The following is a 13,166-nucleotide window of genomic DNA, read 5'->3' as shown; positions in this document are numbered from 1 at the left end:
CCTTGCCAGAGGTCATTGACCATCGCGGGGTGGATTAAAGGGGGTTTCCAGCAAACAGAAACCAGTTGAGGGATGCTGAATTTGGGTTCAGTTTATCCAGTCACAACCCTTTCGTTTTCCTGGTCAGAGTCACTGGCACTGCCGTTGTGTGGGGCCCACTTTGAACCCAACAAGGAAGTAATCCCAAATTTGTAGCTGATTGATCAGAAAGGAGGGTGGTCTGGGGAACCGTCCTGTGGACACATGCTTTACAGCTAGTGTCTTGAGAGCAGGCTTTGGTCCTCATTCTGTGGGACCCAGACACCACTCTAGTTTGATCTAATGGCTGTGTTTGGGGTGGGATGGGCCACTTGGATGGTAGCAGAAGGGAAGGGACTAGGTGGGGACAGAGAAAGAGGAATCTGCTCAACCTAGTGAGGTCACTTCTGTGAGGTAACCAGCTGGTCCCAGACCTGGGGGATCAGGAGATCTCAAGCCTTACAGCACTTCTGCATGAACACAAAGGGGACCTCATTCCCTGTAGGTCCCTGTGGGTCCAACAGAAAACCTGGAACCATGGCCCGGTTTGAAGGTGATAGCTTCCCGGTGAAGTACCTCCCACAGGCTTCCCAGCCCCAGAGCATAGGGAAAGTCAGGGTCTGATTCACCAAAAGAGTCACCTAAAGAAGGAGTGAGGGGAGCCTATTTGCATAATGACGACTTTCTGCCACACCTAAGGTTTCCTTTTAAAACACAGAGCTAGCTGTAACTGGAAAAGGATTTCTGCTTAGAGACACCCCACCCCAGGTTTCTGAGACCCCTCTCAGTGCTGTCTGATCCCACCCACACTTAAAAGGTCCTCTTAGGTAGAGGCTGTTTCCTTCTTCCCAGCCAGCCACCCTGAGGCAGAGTCCCCAAGACAGACATCCTCCTCCTATTTATAAAGCCCTGGGGATTTCGACTATTATATTAACAGGCATATATTTTTGCAGAATTTTCTATTTCTGCTCATGAGATTTTATTCGTTTCAATAAAAGAGAGCAGTTAGATACAAGGAAGAGTAGGATTTAATGTTTATATGCTCTGGCTCCAGAAGATGCTGTGTTTGCTCAAATTCTGGGGCTGTTTAAAGATAGAATCATGGGTAGAGGACCAGAGGGAGAGCAAGACCCTTAGCTTGGATCTAGAATTAGGCATAACAGACCTGTTTTTTTTTTTTGTCATCTTTATTAAGATTTTATTGTTTAAATTTTTTTGCGACAGGGTCTATGTAGTATTTATAAATTTTAATTATGTGTGTATGTGTGTGTGTGTGTAAGGTTGGATATACACATATGAGTGCAGGTGCCCAAGGAGGCCAGAAGAGGGCGTCAGGACTCCTGAGAAGGAATCAGAGGAGGTTGTGAGCTGCCTGATGTGGGTGCTGGGAAAGCCATCACAGATGACGTTGGCCAGTTACAGGATGCTTCCATGAACATGCTTCTTCCATTTTTTCTATTCTTGGAGAATATATGCCATCAAAGTCTTGAAGGCCAGGCCTTTGGTGGAACCTGTCATTTGGCATACAAGCTTGTCTTTTGCTTCTCTGCTGACAGATGACCCCTCTATTTGAGGGTCCCCCAAAATGGAGACCTGCCTATAACAGGTCATCACCCATCATCCAAATCATGACATGGAGACTTTAAAAAAAAAAAGATTTATTTATTCTGCATACAGCATCCTGCCAGTGTGTATGCCTGCAGGCAGGAAGAGGGCACCAGATCTCATTATAGATGGTTATGAGCCACCATATAGTTGCTGGGAATTGAACTCAGGACCTTAGGAAGAGCAGCCAGTGCTCTTAACCTCTGAGCCATCTCTCCAGCACGAGACTTTTTATTAGTTATGAATGTTCGGACTTATCTTATGTTCGTCCCATTAGCCCATTTAACTTAAACTGTTTCTCTTTTCTACATTTTGCCTCAGAGCTTTTTACCTTTCTTTCTGTATATCTTGCATTCACTGCTTCTCGTGTCTGGCTGACTGGTGACTGCCTGACTTCTGGCCAGGGCATGTCCCTCTCTTTCTCCTCCTCTCCTCCTCTCTCGAGCCTAGATTTCTCCTCTTTCTTATTCTCTCTGCCCGCCAGCCCTGCCTATCCCTCTCCTGCCTAGCTATTGGCCGTTCAGCTTTTCATTAGACCAATCAGGTGCCTTAGGCAGGCAAGGTGAAACAGATGTAACACATCTTTACATTGTTAAACAAGGCAGGAGAAACAAATGTAACACACCTTCAAATAGTTAAAGTTATGTTCCACAACATAAACAAATGTAACACATCTTTGCATAATTAAGTATTCCACAACACCTGCCACTCAAGAGGGCGAGACACCAGCAGGAATATGTCAACTGGGTACTCAGGTGCTTCACTTGACAAAAGCCACAAGATAATAAGAAAACTAAGGGGAACGGGGTGTCCATGTTCTGTGAGAGATTTCACTCACCCACATCCAAATGGCAATAAGACCTGAATGTGGGGTAAGGCTGTTAGGGCCCCTCCACCCCAGGCAGTGTCTCACATATTTGAGGGTCAACTTCACTCTGTGTGAGCCTAGAAATCCCTCTCTGACAAATGCATTTAACAAGATCCTAACTTAGAGTGCCTATGGTGGTGCAGTCAGAAAAACAAACAAAAAACCAAATCAAATCGACACATTTCCCCAGACAAAGCCTGTTTTTGTTCAATAAATCAACACACAGATAAAAAGGATAAAGACAAAGTGCTCGGATTACAGGAGACTTAAGGGGCCAGGGAGCTGCTGAGTTATTAAAGTGCCTGCCGTGCAATGAGTTCGAATCTCCAGCACCCACTTGTAAGTCAAGTGTGGTGTGTGCCCAGAACCCCAGAGCTGAGGGGTTTGGAGGGTTAGAGACAACCCCAGAGCTGAGGGGTTTAGGGGCAGGTAAAGACAGACAGATCCCTAAAGTTCATTAGGCAGCCAGCCTAGCTGAGCTAATGAGATTCAGATTCAGTGAGAGACCCTGCCTCACAAATAAGGAACTGGGGAGATTGCCCAGTAAGCAGAGCACTTGCTTTGACATTGGAGAACCTTGAATGTGGCTCTTAGACCTGTAATGAATGATACTACGGCCTTGGCAGGTTGGGCTACGGTGCCCTGGTGGGTGAGGGAGACACGCTATGAAGATGTGGTGGCAGGCTGCAGCATGTGAAAAGTTACTCACACCATGCAGACCATGTGGAGAATTTATTATAAGAGAGAAAGAGAGGGAGAGGGAGAGGGGGAGAGAGAGAGGGAGAGGGAGAGGGGGAGAGAGAGAGGGAGAGGGGGAGAGAGAGAGGGAGAGGGAGAGGGGGAGAGAAAGAGGGAGAGGGAGAGGGGGAGCAAAAGAGAAAGAGAGAAAGAGGGAAAGTGGAGTCGTGCACACCTCATGGCAAGAAAGGGAGGAAGGGGAAGAAGAAGGAGGAAGAGGAGGGAGGGAGGGGTTTCCCTTAAAGTAAGATTTACGTTAGGACACAGGGCGGGTCCCCAAGGGGCAGGCCAGAATGCCAACAAGACCTATATAAAAAGCCAGAGGTAACTTCATGCAAACATGCAATCCCAATGCATTGTGGGATGTGAGAGACCCTGTCTCAAGGGAATAAGGTGGAGGAGAGTGGTAGAGCGGGACACTTGTGTTCCTCTGATCTCCACACTCAGACACCATACCTGAATACATGTGTGCATATGCCACAGATACATATAAATAAACAAAGGTGGCATGTAATTGAAGAAAGACAGCCAGTGTCAATCTCTGGCCTCCAGCAGAGAGGCACCTGCACACACATGTACACATATCCACACTAACAGGTAAATATACCACAACCACTCTCCCCATACACCCATCCTCCCATACACACAGACTTAAAATACAGCCAATTGTGATGTGTGAGTCTCATTTAGACCTGATTTTTAATTTTGAGATTAAAAAAAATGTATATGAGTATTTGCCTGTGTGCATGCCTGTGCACCATGTGTATGCAGTGCCATCAGAGACCAGAAGAGGGAGTCAGATCTCACCTTGCACTTAAACAGGAGCTTTTGGTTAACACTGAAGAAGCTAGAAACCTGGATGCCTCAGGGAGGATTCCTGGACAGCCACTGGCTGAAGCGTTGCCCCGGGACCTCCCTATATCTGGGCCTCCGTGGAAAGGGCCACCCACGGTTAAGTTGTGTCTTCAAATAACCTGATCAAGAAAATCCCTCACAGGGCGCCCAGAGATTGGCTCTTAGTTGAGTCTAGATCCAGTCAAGTTGACACTCAGAATTAACCACCACACCTAGCACATGTAAGGCTCTGGGTGCCATCCACAAAACCATTGGAAATAATCACTGGTTTTATTTATTTTTTAATGTAAGTCTTATTTTTTAATTAGGTGTATATGTGTGTATGTCTGTGAAGAGGGAATCAGATCCCCAGAGCTGGAGTTACAGCTGGAGGTTGTGAGATGTTCTGTATGGGTGTTGGAAACTGAACTCTGGTCCTCTGCAAGAGCAGTACATACTCTTAACTGTTGAACTCTTAACTGAACTCTCCAGCCTCAATTTAAATTAAGAAAAAAAAAAGATTATATATTCTGCAAGGTTCTTGCTCCCTTCCCAAGAGATCTTCACAGTGCAGGACAGGCCCGCTGAACCCAGCTGGCAGGGCAGCCACTGGCTTTTTCCCTTCCTTAGAAGCAGGCCTAAGTGCAGCCATTACCACAGCAGGGCTCCTTTGAGAAGGCAGCCAGAGGGTGGTGAGATCCATGATCGGTGCTTGTCTTCACTGTTTGCTTTGCGTCTCTGCCTTGGCGGAGATAACACACCTGGTGCAGATGAAGCTGTATGGAGCACTTAGACGCAGAGCCGCATCCCCTGACTCACCCTCCCCTGTGCCCCGCTCACCCCCTGCGGGGAGCCCCCTTCAACCACTTCTGATTTTTGTCTATCTGGTGGTTATCCAGAAATTCTAGATAATGCCCTATATTCTTTCTTTTTCAATTTTAGCTGAAAGCTATCGGCTTCCCACTGGGAACCGTGAGAGTTCACCTCCCTCCGCTTCCCTTCCACCCTGCTCTGGCCTCTTCCTCAGCTCTGTAAGTGCCCATTGTTACCGTGTTGTTGTTTGTGCTCTTGTTTACCTGTAACCCCTGAAACCCTTTATTCCAAGTTGAATCAACTTCTCTGATACCAGGATGTGTGCCCACCCACTGTCACTCCCTCTGTCAAATTTCTAAATATTTCTTCAGTGACCAGACACCTGATAGCCGCAGTTTCAGGGAGAGGGGAATTGTTGGGCGCTCGGTTCAGAAGGTGCACTGCATTGCAGCCTTATTTGTGGAGGCAGGAAAACGCCTTCATGTTTTGGTGGATTAAGAAGCACAACGCTTAGGTCAAAAGCAGGAATAACCATCCAGGACCTGCCCCCAGTGGCCCACCTCCACCAGGGAGATCCCACAGTCTCCCAGAATAGGACCACTAGAGCGCCTCAGGTACCCGCCATGCCAGGCAGGTGTATTGCAGCTCAGAGGTCTTGGCTTTCACCAACAGCGATTTCCACCAGAGCGCCTCAGGTGCCTGCCATGCCGGGCAGGGTTGTTGCAGCTCAGAGGCCTTGAATGGTTCCCTTTCTAAGAAGCGTCAGGGGCACAGCTGGGGACGGGAAAGGTACACTACTCCTTGTACAGGTGCTCCATAAACGGACCTTTCATGAGTCCCACTGTGCTTGCCAATCCCACGTGCCCTGCAGGGTCTCCCTCCCTGAGCCCAGAGCTCTGGGGGTTCTGGCTGGCTGCTCATCATTCTCTCATTTTACAGTCCCACAGGGGGGGGGCGGGGGGGGCTCTCCTGGGCCGCAGCTCTCCCCCTGTGCAGCCCAGCACCCTCCGTCCTGGCCTCTCTTCCAGAGATGAGCGAATCACCTCCCCAGCACCATCTTCATGCCCTGGAGTGTTCCTCCCAGGTGCATACTTTTTCATTCGGTGGGAATGTGGAAGATGCCTTCTTCATCTGGTTTGGGCTTCTACAATGGAACAGCACAGATAAATTATAAACAATAGATGTTTATTTAGTGCTCAGTCTGGAGGCAGGGAAGTTCAGGTCTGCACCACAGGGAGGAGAGAGACGGACAGACACACAGACACACAGACATACAGAGAGACAGACACACACACACACACACAGAGACATACACAGAAAGAGAAGAGAGGAGCGATAGAAGAGACAATACACACACACACACACACACACACACAGAGTAAATGGATGGAGGTGTGGCTGAACTTATCCTTTTACCAGTAACCCATCCTCATGGTAACTAACCCATTTCCCTGATAACAGCATTAACTCATTCACAGTACAGAACCTTTGTGACCTAAAGGCCCCTTCTCTCCACATCGTTCCCCTAGAAATTAGATTGACAAGCACCTGGAGAGAGGTGTCCATTCCATAGTATGCTCTTTTGTTTGTTTGTTTGTTTTGTTTTGTTTTTCCAGACAGGGTTTCTTTTGTGTAACAGTCCTGGCTGTCCTGGAACTTGCTTTATAGACTCGGCTGGCTTTGAACTCACAGAAATCCACCTGCCTCTCTCTGCCTCCCAAGTGGTGGGATTAAAGGTGTCTGTTACCACACCCAGCTGGTATATTCTTTTTTTTTTTTTTTAAGATTTTTAAAAAATCATGTGCATGAGTGTTTGCCTGAAGGCATGTGTGCACCATTTGTGTGTAGTACCCACAGAGGCCAGAAGCAGCGTTGGGATCCTCTGGCACTGGGTTACAGGTGGTTGTGAGCTGCTATGTGGGTGCTGGAAACAGAGCCTGGGTCCTCCCCAAGAACAGCCAATGCTGGTAGCCACTGAGCCAGCTCTCGGGCCCACCTCCCATAGTGTTCTCCTCTGCACAGCCCTCAGAAGGAAGTGTCAGCCTAGGGCAAGTGAGCGAGGCAGGCTTGGAGGCTCTGGTGGCACAGGTTAGACTGGACATTTGTTGATGCTCATACCGAGATAGGACCTGTCTGCCATCTGCTTGATTTCATTTGCCTCTAAGCATCATTGTCCCGTTTTACACGAAGAAACTTGCTCCATGACACATGGCTACTTAAAGACAGATGCAAATTCTAAGTCCCATTTATTTGACATGAAATCCAGATACAAATCACCCAGCAGCATTCAGTGGCCTCCAAAACCACCACAGCCTCAGCCATCAGAAGACACCAAAGTCCACGTCAGGCAGCTGAAGTTGGCCCTGTAGGCCCTGGCCTGGCTTTCTGCGTCTCACCTTATGGGACATGGGAAAATTGCAGACACCAGGTTTCCTCCAGGAGACTCCAGGCCTCCCTGAGGGGCGACTAGGGATCCATATGTGTGGACCCCATCACTACAGGTGACAGGGTGGGTCACACACGTGTGTACTTGCCAGAGGACAATGTCAGGTGCTGTCCATGGAGCTCTCTAGCTTCTCCTTTAAGACAGGATCTCTCATTGTCCTGGACTTGTGGACCAGGCTAGGCTGACAAGCTAGTGAGCTAGAGACCTGCCTGTCTCCTCCTCCCAGCACAGGGATTTGTTTTTAATATATTTATATTTTATTCTATGTGCATTGGTGGTGCTTTGCCTGTGTGTGTGTCTGTGTGAGGATGTTGGATTTCCTGGAACTGGAGTTACAGACAGTTGTGAGCTGCCATGTGGGTGCTGGGAATTGAACCCCGGGTCCTCTGGAAGAGCAGTCAGTGCTCTTAACTGCTGAGCCATCTCCCCCGGCATACCACTCCCTTTTTTAAAATGTGGATTCAGGAGATCAAACGCAAGGCAAGCACTTTACCAACTCAGTGTCTCCCGACCTCCCCAGCCCCCAGCCTTCTTGCAGTACTGTTGACTGAACCGTGCTTATGGTTAAGGTGTACCAACTGGGCCATGTCTTCAACCATGGAAGCCACAGGAGGCCCTCCTTCATGGATGGGGTACCTCTGGTCAGGGGCAGCATCACAAAGGCATCTAACTCTGGGTCTTCCTCCAGATAGAAGTCTGCACTGAAGAAGGGGGAGAGCAGTGTTTGGGTCACAGTGCCCATGGAGAGGGGCAGTGCCCAGTAGGTCTCCTGGTGTGCAATGGGGGTCTCACGGAGCCCTGGGCAGGGGCTGGAGCCAGAAAAGGACCAGCTAAGGATACCTAGCATGATGAGCTTCTTCAGTTTCCTACGATCTTCAGACGGGGGCTTGGGGCCCACTGTATGGCTGAGGAGGGGGGAATCTTGTAAAAATTAATGTTCTCGGGTCAGGAATTTGGCTCAGTGGTAGGATGCTCGCCCAGCATGCTTGAGGTTCCATCTCCACTATAGAAAAGGATTTCCCATTCTCACCACAAGGGGTGACCTTGAACTTCAAGATCAATGCAGCCCTCTGGGGACCCTCCCCTAGGCTCCTCTCCACCATCCCACCTGAGACAAGGAGCTGGCAGGCAGGGATGGGGATGTGTTTGGAAGGGGGTTCCCGGGTTCCAAGCCTCATGTATAAAACAGAGAGACCTTTTCCTCCACAGCTAATCAAAACCTCGGCCCAGAGATTGCAAATAAGGTCTTCAAGTCATTTCCCTTGCAAATGAGACTGCTGCTCCTCAGCTCTCTGCTAAGTCCTCATCAGCACAGCGGTAGCTCACAACCCTGGCAGCTACTTGGCACATTTCAATTAGCCTGACGGGTACCCAGAAGCGGACAAGAACGGGTGGGCCCCTCTGAGCCCTGGTTCCCCAACCCCACACGGAGTCCTGCTGAAACCTGGGGAGACAGGATCCTATTCCCACTTGTCATGAGCAAATTGTCCACTCTGGTGCCCCAGAGTCCATGCCATAGAGCGAGTAAGCCATAGAGCGAGTAGGCCCGCAGGTCCAGCTGTGCTTTCCACCACAGCCTTCACAAGTCAGGGGAGGGTGGATGCAGCAGGCTAGTGTTGGGACACCCAGGGTCACACCCACCCCTGGTTTTAAGGAAGCCCCCAGCAGGGCTTGGTGAAGATGCATGGGCTTATAGAGCCAGACTCCAAATAAGACAGAGGAAGAAAATCTCAGTGAAGCCTCCAAATGCCCAGTCTCCCGTGTGTGGTAGGGGGCAGTGGCAGCATTGACCTTGGAGGGTTGTTGTGAGGGGTGAAGGAATGGGTACACACTTGCCTCCCTGTATGACACTTAGACAGTATTCAGACTGGGCTGGGGATGTGGCTGGGTCCCATTAGCCACACCAAATACCTCTGGCATGCTGGCACCACACCTGGGAGAAGCCAGGAGGATCAGAAGTTCAAGGCCTTCTTCAGATACACAGTGAGTTCAAGGCCAGCCTAGGATATATGGGACTCTGTAAATTAAAGAAAAAGGAAGGAAGGGAAGAAGGAATGAAGGAAGGAGAAAGGGAGGGAGGGAGGAAGAAGGAAGAAAGGGGGCCTGGAGAGATGGCTCAGAGGTTAAGAACACTGGCTGTTTTTCCAGAGGTCCTAAGTTCAATTCCCAGCAACCACATGGTGGCTCACAACCATCTGTAATGAGATCTGGTGCCCTCTTCTGGCCTGCAGGGATAAATGCAGACAGAACACTATACACATGATAAATAAATTTTTTTAAAAAAAAAAAAAAGGAAGGAAGGAAGGAAAACAGGAAAGCCAAGCGCTCAGCAGGTAAAGGCACTTGCTACCGGGCTGGCTGACCTGAGTTCCATCCCAGAACCCACATGGTAGAAGGAGAAAGCTGACTCCCAAAAGTTGTCCTTTGACCTACACACACACACACACACACACACACACACACACACAATAAATAGATAAATAAAGTAAAACATTTTGAAAAAAAAGTACTTGATCAAAGCTGTTAATCCTCCCCCCAGCTCTGATGCCCACAATGCCACCGCCTCCCGACACAGCCAACTTGTACAAAACCTACTTGTTCACAGTGTGAACTTGCAGCCCCTCCCCCTTGCTGCTACAAAATAGACTCATGGTCCCAACCTAGTGTCTGCCTCTGAGGGCTAGGCCAGGCTAGGCCAGGCTAGGCCAGGCTAGGCCAGGCTAGGTCCCATGATGTTTTACTTTGGGGAGGAAAGGGTTTATTGAATCTTACAGACCACAGTCCTTTACTGAGGGAAATCAAGGCAGGAATTCAAGGCAGGAACCTGGAGGCAGGAACTGATGCAGAGGCCATGGAGAGGTGCTGCTTACTCACCCAAGGCTTGCTCAATTTGTCTTCAAACGCAGGACCACCTGCACAGGGGCGGCCCCATTCACAGGGGCTGGGTCCTCCCATCTCACTTCAATCATATAAGAAAATGCCCTACAGACTTGCCTACAGGCCAATCTTATGGAGGCGTTTTCTCAAATGAGGTTCTTCTTCTCAGATGACGCTATTTTCTGTCAAGTTGAGAAAAAACTAACCAGGTCACCTGCTATGAAGTTTGCCCATCGCCCTGAAAAAGAACCAAAGCCTCTTTGTTCTCTGGAACTAACAAGCCTGCCTCTCCCTTCAGGACCTCCACCATGCTGTACACAATGGCCATTTCTTCTCCTCTCTCCCACCTCTTGGCTCGATTGGGACGGTCTGAGGTCATGTGACTCTGTCATGCCAGCTCCTTCCTATGAGCTTTTCTCTTTTCTAACCCCTCCCCGTCTCACCTGTCATTAACAAGCCTAATTTACAAGGTGGGCTTGGGCCTGACCGAGATGTCAGAGGTCATACGTCTCCTTCGCAGCAACAGAGCCAAGGTCAGCACATCGAAGAGCCCAGACTCTAAACCCCCGCCCTGCCACGCCTGGCTGGGTGACCCTTCTGTGCTCTGCAACATGAACGGGTCTTGTGAGTTCTCACCCTGAGAGCTGGAAGGCGTCACCAAGGGGTCCTTTTTATAAAGGTAAAATCATGGTTCTGTCAAACAGAAAATGAACGCACATCAGAGGTTTTTTATGTAGCTCATCAATGTGTGGACTGACGGGATGTTGGAACCCAGTGTTTAAAGGAGAGTTCTGGAAACAGGTATGGCGTCAGCTGGGGATGTCAAATGAATTTGCAGCCGTGCTGAGATGAATCTGCAGACAGCTGTGGGCCCAGCTGCTGGGTGCTGGTCAGCTGAGCTCTACCATACATCCATCCTCTTGGTGGGAGGCGGTGCTGTGCGAACAGGCCTGCCTTCACGTTCCTGCTCCAGTTCTGCCAGCTCTCCTCAGTGACAGGCTGTGACTTGAAGTCCTCCTAAACCCTTTCTCCCCTATGTTGCTTTTGCTCGTAGTGTGTATGTATGCATTTGTTTGTTTATTTATTTGTGTGTTTGTGTGTTTATTCTGAGACAGGGTTTCTCTGTATAGCCTTAGCTGTCCTGGAACTCACTCTGTAGACCAGGCTGGCCTTGAACTCACAAGGACCTGCCTCCCGAGTGCTGGGATTAAAGTCGTGTGCCACCACTACCCAGCTTCTCCTGGTGTTTGTTCTAGCTACAGAACAAAACTAGAACACTTCAAGAGCCTTCTTTCTCCTACGCCCCAGCCTCCTCCAGGCTGCAGATCCACAGCCTTGTGCCCGCTGTGGCTTTATCCTTCAGTGGGGTGGTCTGTCCCTGGGGGCTCTGAGTTCTCTAAGGGCAGTGCTGGGTCCTGCTACCTTCCCAGCATCCGCAAGACTCCTGATACAGACTGCTGTATTCCCGTCTCCTGCCTTGGGAACATGCCACACTGGCCGGACTAAGGGGGGGCTGGGCCCAGTGTTCTCCTTCCTGTCCCCTACGTAGACTGTTCGCCCCACCTCAGAGATTCCTCTTATATTTTCATTAATTTCTACTGAATAATTAAAACAGGAAATTAATATTTTCATCATTACTGCATGCGGTTTTTTGGGTTTTTTTTGTTTCACAGCTGGCCTCACCAAGCACCGAGCACTGGAGTAGGGCCTCTGCTCCAGGGGTGGAGGGGCTGAGAGCTAATCTCCAGCTCCAACACAGGGCCAGCTGGGCCATGTGCTCAGAAATTGCTTTTTAATTGATGAATGGATGAATGAATGGGCAGACAGAAACAGCACTTCAAAGGCCAAGGCAGCTGTTTGGAACTTTCCAGAGTTAGAGCTGACTCCATTCCCTTCTGGGCTGCGTCGACTTCAGTCTCTTGGTTTTGGAGGCAGATCCTCCCATAGTCCAGGCTGGCTTCCACTGTGCTATGTAGCTGAGGATAACCTTGAACTCTCAATCCCCCGCCACTACTTGCTGAGTGCTGGGATGACAGGCAAGGGCCACCACACCCCAGCATGGCTTCAGTTTGTGTAAAATGAAATGGGAATTGCAGGGACTCTAGAGGTTTCCATACTAGCCTTGAGCATGGGATCTCTTATTTCTTGCTCCCCCAGGCCACCTGCCACCCAGAGGTTACTTGCTGTTTTCCAGCCTTATCCAAAAGGTGGGTTCTTCAGAGACAGGTTCTCACTATGCTGTCCTGGAACTCACTGTGTAGACCAGGCTGGCCTTGAACTCAGAGATCTGCCTCCAGAGTGCTGGGATCAAAGACATGTGCCCAGCTTGGATTCTTTTTTAAAATCATAGATTTTATTTTAAATGATATGTCTGTGTGTGGGTGTGTGCACGTGAGTGTGTGTACCTGCTGAGACTATGATACGGCACAGATCCCCTGGACCTGCAGTTAGAGGCATTATGAGCAGCCGATGTGGGTGCTGGGAATTGAACTTGGGTTGTTTTTTGTTTGCTTTTTGAAACAGTGTTTCTTCTGTGTAATAGCTCTGGCTGTCCTGGAACTCACTCTGTAGACCAGACTGGCCTCAAAATCACAGGGACCCTCCTGCCTCTGCCTCCTGAGTGCTGGGATTAAAGGCATGTGCCACCACCACCAGGCCTGAACTTAGATCATTTTAAGAGCAGTGTTCTTAACCACTGAGCCATCTCTCCAGCCCCCCAAAGGAAGTTCTTACATCATCAAAACCTTCTGGGCCCTGGAGGGGCTGATGGATATGGACAGGGTAGCAGAAGCTGCGTTGTAGCAGTCAGCCTGGCCCCTGTAGAGACAGCCGGGCTTGTTCTCTCAGAGGTGAAGATACCTGACTAGTCCCTGCATGAGTCCTCCATGTCATTTCAATGTGGCCTTCCTTTTCCCAGTCCTTTCAAAGAGGCTTGGGAGTCGGCGGCAGGATCCGTAGCTTCAAGCA

Source organism: Peromyscus eremicus, chromosome 8a (genome assembly GCF_949786415.1).
Source record: "Peromyscus eremicus chromosome 8a, PerEre_H2_v1, whole genome shotgun sequence".
NCBI classification, from domain to species: domain Eukaryota; kingdom Metazoa; phylum Chordata; class Mammalia; order Rodentia; family Cricetidae; genus Peromyscus; species Peromyscus eremicus.
Note: the sequence above shows the minus strand (reverse complement) of the source record.